Source organism: Drosophila ananassae, assembly GCF_017639315.1.
Source record: "Drosophila ananassae strain 14024-0371.13 chromosome 4 unlocalized genomic scaffold, ASM1763931v2 tig00000073, whole genome shotgun sequence".
Lineage (NCBI taxonomy): Eukaryota > Metazoa > Arthropoda > Insecta > Diptera > Drosophilidae > Drosophila > Drosophila ananassae.
The window spans coordinates 1201759-1220139 of record NW_025319042.1 but is presented as its reverse complement, the minus strand read 5'-3'; the positions used below and the strand labels follow the sequence as shown (position 1 = coordinate 1220139).

The 18381-nt window shown below is 34.7% G+C and overlaps 1 long non-coding RNA gene and 2 other non-coding genes across 3 annotated transcripts; 2 read left to right on the top strand and 1 right to left on the bottom strand.

The window, feature by feature from the left end:
- Positions 1 to 362: 362 nt before the first annotated feature.
- LOC123257892 lies at positions 363 to 10171 on the top strand. The gene is made up of 3 exons (XR_006507937.1): positions 363 to 387; positions 450 to 503; positions 9638 to 10171. It is a non-coding gene; the product is annotated as an uncharacterized LOC123257892 (long non-coding RNA).
- On the bottom strand, positions 6119 to 6192 carry Trnam-cau. Its single transcript has one exon. It is a non-coding gene; the product is annotated as a tRNA-Met (tRNA).
- On the top strand, positions 7468 to 7540 carry Trnag-gcc. Its single transcript has one exon. It is a non-coding gene; the product is annotated as a tRNA-Gly (tRNA).
- Positions 10172 to 18381: the final 8210 nt, after the last annotated feature.

Genomic DNA, 18381 nt, shown 5'->3' with positions numbered 1-18381 from the left:
AAATATTGGCGTTTTTTATGTTTTAAACGCTTGACAAGCGAAATTCAGCTGCTTTTAATTGCAACTAACTTACGCTGCAAATGTTTAAGAAATTTACTAAGCAGAAAAAAAGACAAAGAATCCCCGAGTTAGCTAGTCTTTTACTATCTCTGTCGAGTATTGGCATTTTTTGATGTCTTGTAACGCTTTATAAGCGCGTTCAGCTTATTTAGATAAAAATCTAGATGTAGATGAAGTTTTGTAAAGACATACAGTATCTATATACTGCAAAAAATTGAACATAAGACGCCGATACATTAAGTAATCCTTACCTTTTAATCTGCAGATTGGCGAAAGCAAATACAATAGCTTCAGTTTCATGATAAGTGGGCTGGCGGAGTTTGTCAAGTAAGTTTTTTGTTTCTATTCCCAATGTTATATGGTTATGTAATACCAATTCTCATTACTAGTGAATCAAATAAGCGGCATTGCAGAGTTTTTTAATTGTGGAGTGAGAAAGAGAGGTAATAAATTTGCACAAAGCGCTCTCAAGCAAAGCAATTGTGTCGTAGATTTTGTTACGCAAAATGTTCTGTTTTATATATAACCAAAACCTCTCAACAGGATTGAGGTCAGGTGAGTATGGTGGTAGGTATATAATGTCGATATTTTTAGGTACTTTTAAATTTTTTGACTTATGCCAACTAGCACAATCCATGATAAGAAATGCCTCCCTTGTTCCTAAATATTGTGACATCTGCTCAAGGAATATATTCATACAATCAGTATTGACGTTTGAGCTAGAACTTTCTCCATTTCTGGGATTAACTGCACTATAGAGATAAAAATTTTGCCTACCTAGTTTTACCTTAACCTGTGTCCTAATGCCTTTTTTAAACCACCCGTGTCCAATCTTTGAATGTGTGCCAAACCGCGATTCATCGAAGAAAAATAGCTCTTTTTCAGGATACATGACAATAGTTTCATTAAGATTTTTTTTTAAATTCCTCTTGTTTACTTTTATCTTGTCCGTTATGCACTGGTCTTGGTGTGATATATGAGAATTTCATTCTTTGCATATTACGGTGTACTGTAGATTTGCTGATATTCAAACCAAACTTTTCTTGAATTCTTATTTTCATTTCTTTTATAGTAATATTGGGGTTTTCCTCTATCCACACCTCAACTTGTTCACGTTGACTTTGATTCAATATAGTTTTTCTACGGCGTTGAGGCGGAGCAAATAATTTTTCTTCTCTGCCAAATTTTAGGTCATGCAGTAAGTGCCTTTCTTGAAATGCAGCATATCTTTGCTACGGCTGTTATACTGTGCTTTTTTGCTGCAATTACAGCATTTAGTTTTTTTGCAACATATGCGTTATTTCTTACTTTCTTCAGCATTTCTTTTGCTGATTCCACCACTTTTTCATCCAATAATTTTGATCTTAATGCCATTTAAACCTCGCTACTTTACTTACTTCAGTATGGCTTTTTTTCTATTATTGTCTATCCGTTACTTGTGTAGCGGGAATTGGTATAAGAGGTTGTCCGGAAACTAGTAAATTCAAGCATATTCCCTCTTTAACATAACCCTACTCATAGCTAGGTATATGAAATTCTCAGTGGATGTTGTGAGTAAATCATACTCCTTCGATAGCCTTCTATTCCTATTAACCCAAGCAAAAGTCCTTTCTACAACCCATCTTCTTGGCTGTACTTTAAACCCTTGTTCTCTTGTTGGTAGTAGCTCAGGTGGCGTATCTTTGTGCACCCAAAATCTACATGGAGGCCTTTTAACAATTTCAATATCTATGTCATATTCTTCCTTTATGTGATTCTTTAAATTTCTTCCTTGGTATCCCATGTCAGCCCACATTTTTTTAACTTTAGTATATTTTGTTCTCATATTGTTTAATGCTATTTTAATACCATCTCTATCATTTTCGTTAGCAGCGCCTACGTAACAACCTAGTATAAAACCCTGAGTGTCTGTAATTATATGCCTTTTTCTACCCTTTACTTTTTTACTTCCATCATAGCCTTTGATCCCCCCTTTTCTGTAGTCTTTACAGATTGACTATCTACTATACAGGCACTCGGCTGCTCATTCCTTCCTATTTTTCTTCTACTATATTTTGTAATTTCATAATTCATTTTCTCAAAAATTCCCTGCTTCTTCCATTGCCTGAACTGCTCATACACAGTCTTCCATAGCGGAAAATCATTTGGTAAATACCGCCATTGACACCCTGTACGCAATACATAGAAAATTGCTTCTAATATTTCTCTTTTGCTATACTTTGGCGGCCTTCCTCCTTTCTTGTATGATACTCTGAAGTGTTTTTCTATTCTTGCCCATTCCCTTTCGCTTAGATCTGTTGGATACTTTTTTCTCATCTTTACCCCGTACTAAAATTTCAGATATTATAGCCTTTTACTTGTTTCCGGACAACCTCTAAGAAGTCTAATAGCAAATTTTTAAGTTCCTCTTTAACCAACGGGCTCTCATGAGGAGAGGAGAGTAAAGATCTTCTTCCATAGATATCTTAACACTTTTTTCTTCTTCTACAGTTGGCGGACGAGTAAGAAAGTGAATCTTTGGTGCACCACTAATTATTGCCATTGGTGTTTGCTCCGCCCCTTCCCCCATAACTAAAACAGCAGATGTTGCCAGTGCATCAAGAAGATTGACTTGTGTTACTTGCAGTGGTTGATTATAAAGATCTAGCTTGCCTATATAGGAATAAAGTGGTTCAAATCCACACCAACCAAGAGCAACGCCCGTAACCCCACGACGCATAGGTGTTACATTACTATCTGTAATCAAAATACCAAGATGTTTTATGCAGTGTTTTGTCTTGAGATAGTTCCATATTGATAGAGCTGTTTTCTGAACATCCTTTGGGTATAAAATATACATTTCATTACCATTTGATTCATCAATACCAGCAGATGGAATTAAGATATTGTCTTTAATCGTTAAATAGATGCCGTAAGAATTATGGTCTACACCAACAATTGCATCAGCTTCTCTTTTGATTAGCTCTTCTTTAGAACAAGCAGTTTTGCAAACCACTTGTTTTTGACAAACAGAAATGATTTTTGATGTGATAGCAAGAACAACTTCCTCTCCTAGCAACTCTGAAACATAGCGATCAAGAACCTGCTCTAATACTTCTCCACATTCAATGCGGTGGGTATAAATTGCTTTAACATGCATATTAACGTGTTAGCCTACATATAGTATAATCTTTCGTTTTGGTGAGAATAGTTTTATGCCATCCATCAAGAAGTGTTAAGTTGAAATATACATCACCTTTATAGGGTTTGTAAATTTCTGTCATGATGAACTCTGAAATTAGATTATATTCTAAAAAAAGATGCGCTATTTGTGCTCCACCAATCACAAAGATTTGAGGGTAACTCCAATTACTTTGGATTGACAAAAACTCTTGCATAGAAGAAATAATAGTGCATTTTACTCCTCTGTTAAAACAAGAATTTAATTTGTCACGAGAAAAAACAATAGGAATACGATTCCCTAATATGTCTTGAGGCATAGTTTCAAATGTCTTTCTCCCCATAACAATAACTTGTTTGTCAGTCACCTGACGAAAATGATCTAACTCACTTGGATAATGCCAGGGCAATCCATTATTTATTCCAATTACCCCCTTGGGATCAACAGCCATAATTCCGATAACTAGCATCCCTGTAAAGCAGCTTGAGCTACAAAAAATCGCATGTGATCACGCACATTATGCACTCGAAGGAAATCAACCTTGTTGTGCAATGCAGATGATAAAGCAATTGTTTCTAAATCTCGGTTAAAGACAGGTTCTGTAGAAAAAGAAGAAATAAATGACTTTCTAGAATGACCAACCAGAACTTTGCAGCCAAAATTTTGTAACGTTTCTATACTGCGTAAAATCTGGATATTCTGGTACATAGATTTGCCAAAACCAATACCAGGATCAATAATGATCGAGCTTTGATCAAAACATAGAGCTAGTAATCTATTAATGTTCCTTTCTGCCCAATTATTTATGGTATCAATTGGATCAATGTCACTTGGGATAATGTTGTCACTATGTGGTGGTATGGAGAGTGAATGCATAATAACGATACTACATCCACTGCTAGCAATCGCTTTTAAGGTATTATCATCTAGATCTCCCTTCTGATCGTTTACCCAGGCAATGTTGTAGTGCTCCAAAACATTCAAAATAACATCTGGCCAGAAACTATCAATGCTGACTTTAATGTCACCAACTTTCATATACTGATTGAGATTATCAAGCACTGGTTTTAAGCGTGCATATTCTGCTTTTGGAGTTTGTATTGAGGAGCCAGGTCTTGTTGATTGAGCACCAAGTTCAACTATGCTTGCACCATCTGATAACAGCCGCAGTGCCTGCTTGGTTGCTTGATCTGCATCATAATAAAGACCACCATCTGAAAATGAATCAGGAGTAATATTAACAATACCTACAAGCTCTGGTGAAAGCGTAAAACTCCTTAAAAAGCAATCCTTAATGTTAGGGTTAATAGTACCAAACGTTTTGTTAACTACTGCCATGGGACTCAGCATTGCCATCAAGTGAAGCAAAAATGGTCTGTTTATCAATTCTGGGTGAGGAATCTTAAGGTAGGGTGTATCAAGTGTCAGGTCATCCCATAACAAAATATCCAAATCAATAACGCGAGGTGCCCATTTTTCATAGACCTGCAGACGGCCAATGTCACATTCAATTTGTTTAAGGCCCTTTAACAGCTCTTCAGGAGAAGAAGAACAACTTCCATACACAACCATATTTAGAAATGGCCTGTCCCACCCAGGTGGAGCATCATTTGGTAAAATAGCCTTAGTTTCCAGAATAATTGAAGATTTTAAATTTTTAAAATAGCGTTCCTGCAGTAACTGAGCAGCCTTTTGTAAATGGGAAAAGCGATTCCCCATATTTGAGCCAATAGAAATGTAAATCATTCTTGCAACGCATTACGATAAGTAAAGAAAACACCTCCATGCACACTGGGGACAGGTGGTGCAACTTTGTGAATAGTTACGCCTATAGAAGAAATAATAAGCTTTTTTTGCATCACAAGGTTATTAATGGTCCTGTATATATCATGAGTTAAATGCTCGATTAAGTTGAATTGCTTGCTTTGAACGAGAGATTGAATACTCTGAACTACCTCCAAGTAGCATATAGTATCCTCAAGCCGGTCAGTTGTAAGTCCTAAAGGGGGGGATTTAAAGGTAAAATCAATATTAACACTAACTAATTGAGAATGATACTTCTCTTCTGCACTATAGCCTAAATGAACCCAAAGCCGTAAGTCAGATATAAGAAGATTACATGCAGACATTGCATTCCAACATCACTGAGTTTAAGCTACTTACAACTACTAACACACGCTAGCATTCATCATTCCATCAAGAAAACCCCACAAGAGCCTTGCTCCCTTTTGAGCACCCTGCATAACTTTATCTTGCTCTTTTTCATCTAGATCTTCAATAAGATTTGCACATTCCTCAGAATGCCATTCATCAGCATGCATATGGACCGTAAAAAATTGAAGAGAACGCTCATCACTTATTGAATAGTGTTTTTTTAAACCTTCAATTTTAGACTTAGAAACCTCTGGAGTTTGACGTTCATAAGCATAAAGTGCACCCAAACCGGAAGCAAAACCTGATCGTACAATATCAAAGTAACCATCAACTAACTCCTGTGTCTCTTTAATCTGTGCATCCTTATGGAGATCAGACCGTGTTACACCAAGCCCTTCAGCAAAACGTTTCCATAACTCTGGGTGATTTTCATCACCTTGTTCTTCTTCTATCAAATTACCAAGCAAAACCTGTCGCATTTTTAAATCTGGGCACAAAAAATGTATACCACTGATATAACGAGGAAACGCAGCAACATGGTGATAATACTCTTTAGCATAGGTTTGTAAAGCTTGCAAGCTTAAGCTTCCTGTATTCCATGATTGGTAGAATGGATGATTTAGTAAGTGCAACCCATCTAACTTATTATTCAAAGATTTAGTAAATTCCATTATTTCCTCTATTATATCAACATATAATTCATATACTATAGTTTTCTCATTGTTACGATCATGCTAACAATGGTGGGATTGGTAGGACTCGAACCTACGACCAATTCGTTATGAGCGAACTGCTCTAACCGACTGAGCTACAATCCCTTTTATCAATATTTATAATACACACAAAAGCAAATTTGTCTATTAGCTTATTTCACTATCAACCCAACTTGACAAATCATTTGTTGCACCAATTTTGCGTGCAATTTCCTTACCATCTTGAAATATGATTAAAGTGGGTATAGATTGCACTCCATACTTACTTGGCACTTCAGTCCCTTCATCTATGTCGAATTTGCAGATCTTAATCTTGCCTTTTCTATCCTTAGCCAATTGTTCTATACGTGGCATTAGACTTTTGCATGGCCCACACCATTCTGCCCAAAAATCTACCAGCACGAACCCTTTATAGTCAGTGACTTCAGATTTGAAATTTTGATCATTTACCGATGTAATATCATCACTCATAAAATACCTAAATTTTTGTAAAATATAGCGTATCTATTAGCAGTTAATCAACTAAATTCTTACCGCAGAGCTTGAAAAATTGCCCTAAAGTGTTTTGCACAAACAAAAAACTTCTATTACATCTGGTGGTTAAAGATATCCACGTTTTCCCAACCCATTAAGTCTAACTCAATACGAGTAGGAAGAAATTCAAAGCACTTTTGGGCCAATTCTTTTCTATTTTCACGTTCCAGCATTAAGTCTAGCTTTTCCTTTATCCTGTGGAGATACAAAACATCAGATGCAGCATAACTTTTTTGTTTGTCTGTTAAATTTTCATTTCCCCAATCAGAAGATTGCTGCTGCTTATTTAGTTTGGTATCAAGCAGCTCTAAGCACAACTCTTTTAAGCTATGATTATCTGTGTAAGTGCGAACTAAACGTGAAGCTATCTTTGTGCAATAGCACGGAAGTGCCCAAGTTTCCAAGTAATAACGTATTATGCTCACATCAAATCGCGCGAAGTGAAATATTTTAGTTATATTTTTATCCTCTAATATTTTTCTCAAATTTGGCGCTGTATAATCGTTCTTGAGTTGAACTAAGTGAGCGTTGCCATCATTAAAAGAGAGCTGCACAAGGCATAATCTATCTCTGCCATGAAGTAGCCCCATTGCCTCGGTATCAACAGCTATAGACCTTACATCATCTGGTATTGAACTAGCTGGCAAGTCGTCTTTATATAAAAATATTCCCATAAAGCTTTGTGGAATAATTAAAAACTTATGATAATCAAAAATAAGCCTTAAGTATACGAAAAGATCATAGAAGGAACCACGCAAATTTATGGGCTCTCACATTTTTCATGTACACGGGGTTTACAAATCGCTGTATATGCCTATAATTAAGTAAATTTAGGTTAATTTAATTGCGGGAGTAGCTCAGTTGGTAGAGCGCAACCTTGCCAAGGTTGAGGTCGAGGGTTCGAACCCCTTCTCCCGCTCTTTACTTTCAAAATCATTTCGTCAAAAATCCCTTGACAAACTCCGCTAGCCCCCTTATCATGAAACTGAAGCTATTGTATTTGCTTTCGCCAATCTGCAGATTAAAAGGTAAGGATTACTTAATGTATCGGCGTCTTATGTTCAATTTTTTGCAGTATATAGATACTGTATGTCTTTACAAAACTTCATCTACATCTAGATTTTTATCTAAATAAGCTGAACGCGCTTATAAAGCGTTACAAGACATCAAAAAATGCCAATACTCGACAGAGATAGTAAAAGACTAGCTAACTTGGGGATTCTTTGTCTTTTTTTCTGCTTAGTAAATTTCTTAAACATTTGCAGCGTAAGTTAGTTGCAATTAAAAGCGGCTGAATCTCGCTTGTCAAGCGTTTAAAACATAAAAAACGCCAATATTTTAAAGCGGATAATAACCACGGGGCTTCTTTTGCCTTTTTTTTCATTTGGTAAATTTCTTAATGTTTGTGGCTGAACGACAACCGTCATCCCGCAGCGGGATCTCTTGTTAGCGGCTGAGATACCGCGAATGAATCGCGGTATGACGGTTCGCGGCGGCATGACGATAAGCTCGTCATCCCGCTACTTGTTAGCGGGATCTCTTGTTAGCGCCGCGGCGGTTGTAAGTTAAAAATATGTGTATCCGTTCAGGAGAGTGGTTTAAGAAACAATAGATAGGAGATTTTGGAAAGGATTGAGACCCCTTTGTTTCCAAGTTAAGTATAATGAAATTATCCGCTCAAGGAATGTATTTCCCCGCTTTGATTGTGTAAAATATGAGTTTTTGCGATAAACGACATAATGCCGAATTTGCCGTTCAGCGTGGTTATTTGTCAGCGGAATATTTTCTGGGTCATCTAAAAATTTCCACATCATTCTTTCAGATCTCAGAACATTTTTTGCAACTCGAGAGGCTCCAATTGCTTCAGGTAAACGAGATATCTCCTTCAAGTAATACTTTGTACGTTTTCTTAATTTTCTGGCACGTCTGACAAACCTCAAAACATCTATCTCACTTTTTAGTAAAGCTTTTTTTAGTGCAAATAATTCAGTGGCCACGTTTCTCAAGTAACAACCCAGAACTTTAACTTCAATATTCCAACTATGTGCTAATCTTTCAAAATCTCTTGATAAATGTGCCCAACAGATTTGCCTGTTTTTATCGGCAAAATAATTGTATGCTGCATACCTGTCAGTTATTACCAAGCTATTGCGATTGCAGAATTTACTATTTTGTAAAACTTTCATTCCTCTTGACTCTGTAAATTTTACAAAACTTGCCGTATTGCTTGCAAACATCCAACACCAAGCGAGTTTACCTTTGTTATAATGGCTCGTTTCATCAATATGTAGAACTTTACTCCTACTTATCTCTTGTTCGATCTGCTCATACATTTTTTTGCATTTTGAAGCAACTCTATGTTCACTATTTGATATGCTACCGACGCTTATGTTCAAATTGAAGATATCATTTACGACACTCGCTATTTCGCGTTTTGAATTTTTGTAGAATCCGCTGAACGCTGCAATTATTGACTTAACCCTTGGACCAAATGTATCTGGCGTAACACCTTCCGGTAACTTGCTACTTCTTCTCTTTCCGCATCTCCGACAACGGCCATGTTCTAACTGATATTCCACTACATAAGGCTTGATTTCTGGAAGATCAACTTTCTGATGAATATATGGTTTTTCACATATTGCAATTTCTCCTCCGCATTCGCAAGTATTAGGCAACTCTATCTTTACTACTTTATCTGCATCCATGTTGGCGCGAAAACTTCCTTTATGACCAACCTGACCGCCAATATTCCTTTCGCTTTTCGGCTTATTCTTTTTTATTTTATACAACTCTTTGGAACTTGGTATTGATGAATTTTTTGAGCTTAAACCGAGTCTTTCTCTTAACTCAGCATTTTCTATCTTTAAAGCCTTATTTTCTGCTTTTAAACTTTCATTCTCTTTTTCCAATCTTTCTATTTTTGCTTCTAACCTTTCTATTTTTTGCTGTAAATTTTTGCAAAGTTCTAAAAGGTTTACCATATTATTTCACTTTTGCTCTATGATTATCTTTTTAGATCACCTTTTCTACCTTATTCTGCCACTCCGCTGAACGGATACACAGCTTTTTCACCTGGTCAGAACGTGGGGAAAGATTCGTGGAAAGAATGTTGTCAATATTTTTGACATCACGTCTAAATGGCCAAAACCCCTTTCAAAAGCTACAGAATCTACTAGCTGTCACTGCTTAGTTCTTTATTCATTCTCACAATCCGTGAACGGTTACGAATTTCCTTCATGAAAAAAGAAGAGCCTGAAGGAACAAAAATCGAAGAGGATGAATCAAGAACATACCTTGCTTCTGGATTAAATAATACTCTTCATGGCAACATTTACCAGCTAAAATTGTTAATGTTATTTTTAAAGCGTGGACTAGATAAAAGCTACTCTTTTCGTTTGGCTACAGAGTAGAATAATGCTGAAAAATTTGATGATTTGGTTTTTATATGTAATAATTCAAAATCAAAAAAAATATATCGTTTTTTGCAAGCAAAACACAAGCAAAATAAGGAGGATAATAAAATTGGAATAAGCGATTTACTCACAAAAAATAAAGATGGTGAATTTAATTTGGCAAAGTATTTCATTTCCTACTTAAAGATTAAATACAATCAAGACTTTATCAATGGTGAACTGAAAGATTTTGTTATTTGTACCAACATTGATTTTGATCTAGATCAAAGCAGAACACAAGATGCAGTAAAAAAGTTGAAAGTGCAAAAAAAATAAAGGAAAGGAAATTTTGGTTGAAACAATTAAAGATAATGATGTCTTCTTTAAAGATGGCGGTGAGAGATATAAGCTTTCTTATGAAGTATATAACAATGTTACAAAAAATAATATCATAGAATTCAGTAGGATTATTCCTAGGATGTTTCTATGTTCCAAAAGAGGAAACTTAAATAACAAAATAAATACCCTTTTAATATACACAGAAGGCATTCTATAGCTAACTTAAGTAACCAGATACAACTATAACTTTTATTGTTTAATAACATTTGTGCCATTCTCTCTAACTTGAGCTTATGGTTTAAAGTACTTAATGACCAAGAGCATAATTATTACTACAAATAGGTGGTCTTAGGCTTTCAAGATGACTATTTACTTTCAGCGAATCGTCCAAATCATGCTCTATTTTTTGTGTTTTTATCTCGAATTTAAATCCTAATTTTTCGCAGAATTTTTGAAAATATTCTTTAATAACATCAAACAAGTTTCTACTTTCCCCTTTATAATTTTTTAGTTCCTTAGGAATAGTAAGTAATAATTTGCCATCTTTATAGGTTACACCATCTTGAGACTCAAGTACAAATTCAAGTGAAGTCGATAGATCGCATATTTTTTCTCCTGGGTTATCAAACTTCGTTACGAACACTAACATATCAGATTTTACTTTTGTACTGATTGGATCAGCACAATCAATACACATTGTTTTATTCTTGCTATATTCCCCTTTTAATCCATATTCCAAGAGTGAACTTTCAAGAATAGGGATGCTTACAGCAAATTCATACCCCGCTTGGTTACAATTAGTGATTATTTCTTCTAAAATAGGGTCATTCGGAACACTTGCTTCTGCGTATTGGAACATTTCCTTAAAGACTTCTTTTACAAATGGGCGATAGTTCTTATTCTCATCTCCTACTTTTAGTAATAGATGCAGATGCTCTCTTCCAGCATTGTAAAATCTCTCAAAATCTTTCCCATATGAGGTGGTTTTCTGATAATCAGGAATTTCAGAATTTTTGCAGTGACTTTTCCATAATTCACATAACGCATTATGTGCAAGTTCCTTTTCAAGATCCTTGAGGACTGAATCAACAAAAGCTCTACCATAATCTGTATCTATTTCTCTTTGTTTTTCTCTTGCGGTTTCACTACTGTATATATCATAACTATTAAAAAGGTTGCTTTTGCGATATTGAGCTCCTTCAATTAATGCAGAGGTTAAAACTGTATCTATAATTTTTCCATTAATAACAAAGTTCATTCTTGGAAAATCGAAATACATTGTTTCACCAGAGTTTGCTGATTTATTGCTCTCACCAGCCTTTAATTCACTAAAACCAAATTCTTTAATTTTAGCCTTCAATGTAACTATTGGATTTGCCTCACTCATACTCCCTCTTTCTTCAAAGTCAATTATACCATAAGAGTTATTAATAGATTATTGACAATATGTAAGCTTAACAAAGGCTTTACACTATCTGTATAATAAATACGCTAAGACAAAAATTTAGATCTAGAAAAGATAATTGAACTTTATTACATTCCATCTATAATAATTTAAAGTAGCAAGCCTCAAACTAGAAGCCTGCTATTACTTACTGGTTACTTTACATCAATTCTCTTGATATGTTTCTCCGACTTAGGTATGGTTACGTGCAATATTCCATCTGAAAAATTAGCAGACACTTTATCTTGCTCTACATTTACTGGAAGCTGAATAGACCTATAGAAAGATCCATAGTATCTTTCTCGATGGTAAAACTGCTTATCTTTTGACTCGTTATTACACGTCTTTTCACCCTTCACTATTAAGCTGTCGCTAGATATACTAATGTCTATGCTTTCTTTGGAAATACCTGGTAGCTCTAGTGAGAGACAATAGCTTTCTTTTGTTTCATAAAAATCGCAAGCTGGTAATAGACTACTACCTCTTCTGGAAAGCTCTGAGTCCCATCCTGTAAAGAAGCTATCAAATATGTTATCAACGGCTCTTTGTAGTCCTCTTACACTAAAGTTATCACATTTATTGTTTTTATTTGAATGAACTATATTACTCATGTTGTACCTCCTTTCACTAATATATGCATTACGTAATCATTCTACTTACTAATTTCAATCCTAAATCTAAAGTCAGAGCTTTTGTTAGATGTGAAAAGTTGTTCCAATTTACTATGACTTGATTATGAGAAAAAAATCTTATTTGGATTACCATGGGTAATGCTATAAACTAGATTAATTGTAGTACGTAGAGTTATTGCATTCCTCCCATTTCTGCGATTATTTTCTTCATCTTCATTTGATAAGTATTTTACTTTCCAAACTTACCTCCAATGATTTATTTAATATTCCCCAACTTTTAGTGCACTAAATTTGCTCATTTTTCCTTAACTTGACACGTATACTTTTTTGAATATTTCCATAAAACCTTTAAAATAATCTTTAAATTACTAAAGCCATTACTTAATGTTGAAAGTAGCTTGTTCTGCTATTTTTCCTTAACTTAAACGTACTGTACTTGAGATGTACTTGAGGTAATCACTACATTGTTAATATTAGTATTAGGATTACTGATGCTAAGAGGGTTACAAGCATCTATCAAAATTCTTAAGTCTTCGTTACTCAGGTAGCTAAATATTTTTTCAGTACAGTCATATGGTAACTCAGGAAAATTGTTAAAGAGAAAATGGAAAATTTTATTGCCTTGTTCAAGTAACTCTTTTCTTTCCATACCCTTTCTGAAATGACTTTCGATCATACTAGCATATATTGGAAATTTTGTTTTATAGTCGTCTGATTTTAAAACCTGCACTATATTTTCATTCCTCATATATATTGCTAATGAGCTTGTACCTTTTGCCAAGATATCATAAAATGAAATGTTAGGATTATTAATCTTCTCACTCTTCATCCTTGCTATTTCTTCCTCACATTCATCCTGAAAGCCACTTATTTCACCACTGATACTCATTGATAGTAAATTTTTTTCACTTACATATAAATTTGCGGTTTTCATTTTAACTATGTGGCGTTTAAGAGCTTCAGCAGTTACTTCACACGAACAGACACCACGATCAGGATCGTAATAACCATCATCATCAGAGTCATAGTTGTTGAGTTGACTATAGAATGACCTTATACCAGCCATAGCAGAATCAAGTGGTGTATGATTATTTCTACTCGTAATATTAATATCAGAGCCATATTCCAAAAGAGTTGTAACAACTTCTTCATGTCCTTCTTTAGAAGCAATGTGAAGTGCTGTTCTGCCATACTCATCTCTAGAGTTAATATCAGCACCAAATTTCAAGACAGTCTCAATAATTTCCTGGTAACCTTTTTGAGCAGCCAGGTGCAGTGGTGTTATGTCACTTTTAATTTTAGAACCAACTTTAGCACCGCATTCTAGCAATACTTTTACAACCTCTTTATGGCCTTTTTGAGTTGCAATATGAAGCGCAGTTATTCCATCTTTTTGCTTAGCGTTTGCGTTAGCTCCTTTGTTCAAGAGCATTTTGCTAATTAGAGGTTGTCCGGAAACTAGTAAATTCAAGCATATTCCCTCTTTAACATAACCCTACTCATAGCTAGGTATATGAAATTCTCAGTGGATGTTGTGAGTAAATCATACTCCTTCGATAGCCTTCTATTCCTATTAACCCAAGCAAAAGTCCTTTCTACAACCCATCTTCTTGGCTGTACTTTAAACCCTTGTTCTCTTGTTGGTAGTAGCTCAGGTGGCGTATCTTTGTGCACCCAAAATCTACATGGAGGCCTTTTAACAATTTCAATATCTATGTCATATTCTTCCTTTATGTGATTCTTTAAATTTCTTCCTTGGTATCCCATGTCAGCCCACATTTTTTTAACTTTAGTATATTTTGTTCTCATATTGTTTAATGCTATTTTAATACCATCTCTATCATTTTCGTTAGCAGCGCCTACGTAACAACCTAGTATAAAACCCTGAGTGTCTGTAATTATATGCCTTTTTCTACCCTTTACTTTTTTACTTCCATCATAGCCTTTGATCCCCCCTTTTCTGTAGTCTTTACAGATTGACTATCTACTATACAGGCACTCGGCTGCTCATTCCTTCCTATTTTTCTTCTACTATATTTTGTAATTTCATAATTCATTTTCTCAAAAATTCCCTGCTTCTTCCATTGCCTGAACTGCTCATACACAGTCTTCCATAGCGGAAAATCATTTGGTAAATACCGCCATTGACACCCTGTACGCAATACATAGAAAATTGCTTCTAATATTTCTCTTTTGCTATACTTTGGCGGCCTTCCTCCTTTCTTGTATGATACTCTGAAGTGTTTTTCTATTCTTGCCCATTCCCTTTCGCTTAGATCTGTTGGATACTTTTTTCTCATCTTTACCCCGTACTAAAATTTCAGATATTATAGCCTTTTACTTGTTTCCGGACAACCTCTTACTTCATTTCCTTGTTGAGCAGAAAGATGGAGAGGTGTTATATCACTTTTAACTGTAGAATTAACATCTGCATTATATTCTAAAAGAGCTTCAACAACTTTCGTATATCCTTTCTGAGCAGCAGCATGAAGCGTCGTAATACCATTTTTGGTTTGAGCATTTATATTAGCTCCCTTACTTAGAAGCAGTTTAGCAATTTCTCCCTTAATATTAATATCAGGATCTTCATTAGTAAGAAATCCAAAAAAACCTTCACTCTCACTTAAAGCAGTAAAATGCAATGCTGTTCTTCCATATTTATCACTAGCGTTAATATCAGTATCGTGTTGCAAAAGAGCTTCAACGATTTCTATGCATTCCTTCTTAACAGCAATATTCAATAGCTCAGGATTATCTTTTACATTAGCTCTATTAGTTAAAAGTAGCTTGGTAATTTTTAAATCGGCATTCTCAGTAGCATAAAATATTGGAGTTTTTCCAGTTTTGTCTTGAGCATTTATATCAGCTCCATAGCTTATCAATAATTTAGCTACTTCTTCCTGTTTGTTTTTGGCTGCACTATGTAAAGGTGTAAAACCTTCTTTAGATGTTGAATTGTGTAACGTATTAACATCAGCACCATACTTCAATAGGTCTTCAACAATTTTCAAATATCCTTTTTCAACAGCAGCATGTAATAACTTAGGATTATTTGCATCTTCGAGATTAACAATAAGACCATATTCTAGAAGAGCCTCAACAATCTTTTTATACTCTTCTCCATAGCCGTGCACTGCGATTTTAAGAGAGCTTCTGTTACTTTGATGATTAATATCAGGACAATACTTTAAAACATCCTCAACAATCATTAAATATCCTTTTTCAACAGCGAGGTGTAGTGTGGTTTTACCATCTTTGTCCTGATTATCAACTTTAGCTCCATGTTGTAAGAGCAGCTTTACAACTGTTTTACGTCCTGTTTTGGTAGCAATATGAAGTGGCGTTAAATTACTATTTGTGCTAGCATTAATATCAGCACCTTTATTCAAGAATAATTTCACAGCTTCTTCATTGCCTAGTTCAGAAGCAAAATGTAGTGGCGTATATCCTTCCTTCAATGTGAAAGAATGAGTACAAGCACCATGGTTTAGAAGATCTTCGGCAATATGCATATATCCTTTCTTAGCAGCAATATGAAGAGGGGTTATACTATCTTCCCCTTTAACATCAACATTAGCACCTCTACTTAAAAGCAACGTGATAACTTCTTTACTACCTTTTTCAACAGCAAAGTGCAGTGGTGCATAACCTTTTTTCCATGTTGAAGTACACACACAATTAACATAAGCTCCATATTTTAAAAGATGCTCAACAATCTGTAAATACTCTCTCTCAGCTGCAATATGAAGAGGAGTTATACCATCATTGCTTCTGACGTTAATGTTAGCTCCACGATTTAAAAGTAGTTCGGTAATTTCCATTTTCTTATTTTCAATCGCATTGTGAAGCGGAGTTCTGCCATACTGATTTTTAGCATCAATGTTAGCACCTCTGTCTAGAAGCATCTTAACAATTTCTATGTCACCATTTATAGCAGCAAAATGAAGTGGAGTATTAGAAGGTCTTTTGTTTTTGCTGTTAACTTTAGAACCGTTTGTTAAAAGTAGTTTAGTAACCGCTGTATGTTTATTCTCAATAGCATCACGAAGTAAAACATATCCTTCTGACCATGCTTGTGAATAAGATAGTCCAAAAGAATTAATTAACTCCCTTGCTCTTTCTAGTCTTCCTTCACGAACTGCAGAAATTAAACTGTAGCTTGTATTATCATTGCCTAGCATAACTACTTACCCTCCAGATTATAACATTTTCCTTATATTAATATAATCATAAATAGATGATATATTATCCACAGTATATAATATAAGTCAAACTAGTTTAAACATAATATTTTTACTATCTTGCAGTGTTTTAGTTTCTGTAATAAATCCAGGTGTTTACATATACTCTCCTTTAACGCAATAAATATGTCTAATAGAATAAAATGGTAAACTTGTAGCTGTGATGTGGAGTATAAAGTAGCCCATGTACCAAAAATTTGTACTTTTTTCTATATCTACTTTCCTTAATTTGACTCTATGGCTTGCTGAAACTCAGATATTGTAACTGATTTAAGTATAATATTAACTTAGGTTATATATAAATATTTCAATAGTATTATTCAAAGTTTCAAACTTTTAACTCCACTTTCTATATTGACGTCTTGTAAATTTTGATCTGGCTCCTTCAGCATTTTTAACAATTTAGTTGCAATATTCTTATGTTTATTGGCTATAGCAACTTGCAATAATGTATTCCCTTGATTATTACGAGCATTTGTTACAGCTATAAACTCATCAGGTTTTACTGCTTTAAGCTTGCTGATAATTTCAACATTACCTTTTTTTGCATCTCCAAACAATTCTTCAATTAATTTCAGTAGGTTAGTAACTTTTTGGTCCTTAGAAAGATCAATAGGTATTTTACCTTCTTTGTTCTCAATGTTATAAATTGCACCATGTTTTAATAAAGATTTTACAACTTCCAAGGAGCCACCTTTAGCTGCAACATGAAGTGATGTAGTACCACTAGAAGTAGTTTTAGCATTAACAAAGTCATTTAATTTATCACGACTGATATGTTGTAACAGAACCTCAACAATTTCTTTGTAACATTTGGAAGTAGCAGTGTGTAATGGTGTATTACCTTTATTAGTAACTTGACTAACATTAGCTCCATTTGTTAGTAAGATGTTTACAATATCTATGTGTCCATTGCTAACAGCGTAATGCAACGGTGTTCTTCCATCAATATCTTTATCGTTGGCATCAGCTCCATCTTTTAACAGACGCTGAACAGTTCGTATATCACCTTTACTAGCAGCAATGTTGATATCTTTCTGCAGATGCTGGAGAACCTCTGATGCTTCGCTACCCTCAAGCTTAAATCTAAAATTAATCATCTCTATCTTTTTTAAAATGTCTAAAACACTCGGATGACTTGGTCCAAAAACAGCTTTTCTTTGATCAAAACTTTCTCTGTAGACTTTAAGTGCGCTGATCCATTTCCCTTGAGCAAAAAGTACATTTGCTATGTTGTATTGAGTATTCAAGGCTTCTGGGTGATTTTGTTGTAAAGCTTTTTTCTGTATATTTAAAACCTCTTGAAAAGCTTTCAAGGCTTCATGATATTTATTTTGATTGAAGAGTACCCCAGCAATGTTATGTAACGTTCTCAAGGTATCAGCATGATTAATACCTAAAATTATTTTCTTCTTTTCAAAAACCTCTTTATAGATTTTTAAGGACTCTTCGTATTTACCTTGGTTAGCTAGTACCATTGCTATATTATTTTTGGCACTCACAGTGGCTAGATCATGTGTACCTAGTGTTTCTTTCCTCTTTTCAAAAACTGCCCTATTGATATTTAACGCTTCTTCATATTTTCCCTGTTTATCTAATACTAATGCCATGTGAAACTGAGTATTTAAGGTATCTGAATGATTTGACCCTAGTATTTCCTTTTGTCTCTGATAGACTTCTTGATAAATATTAAAAGCTTCTTCATCTTTCCC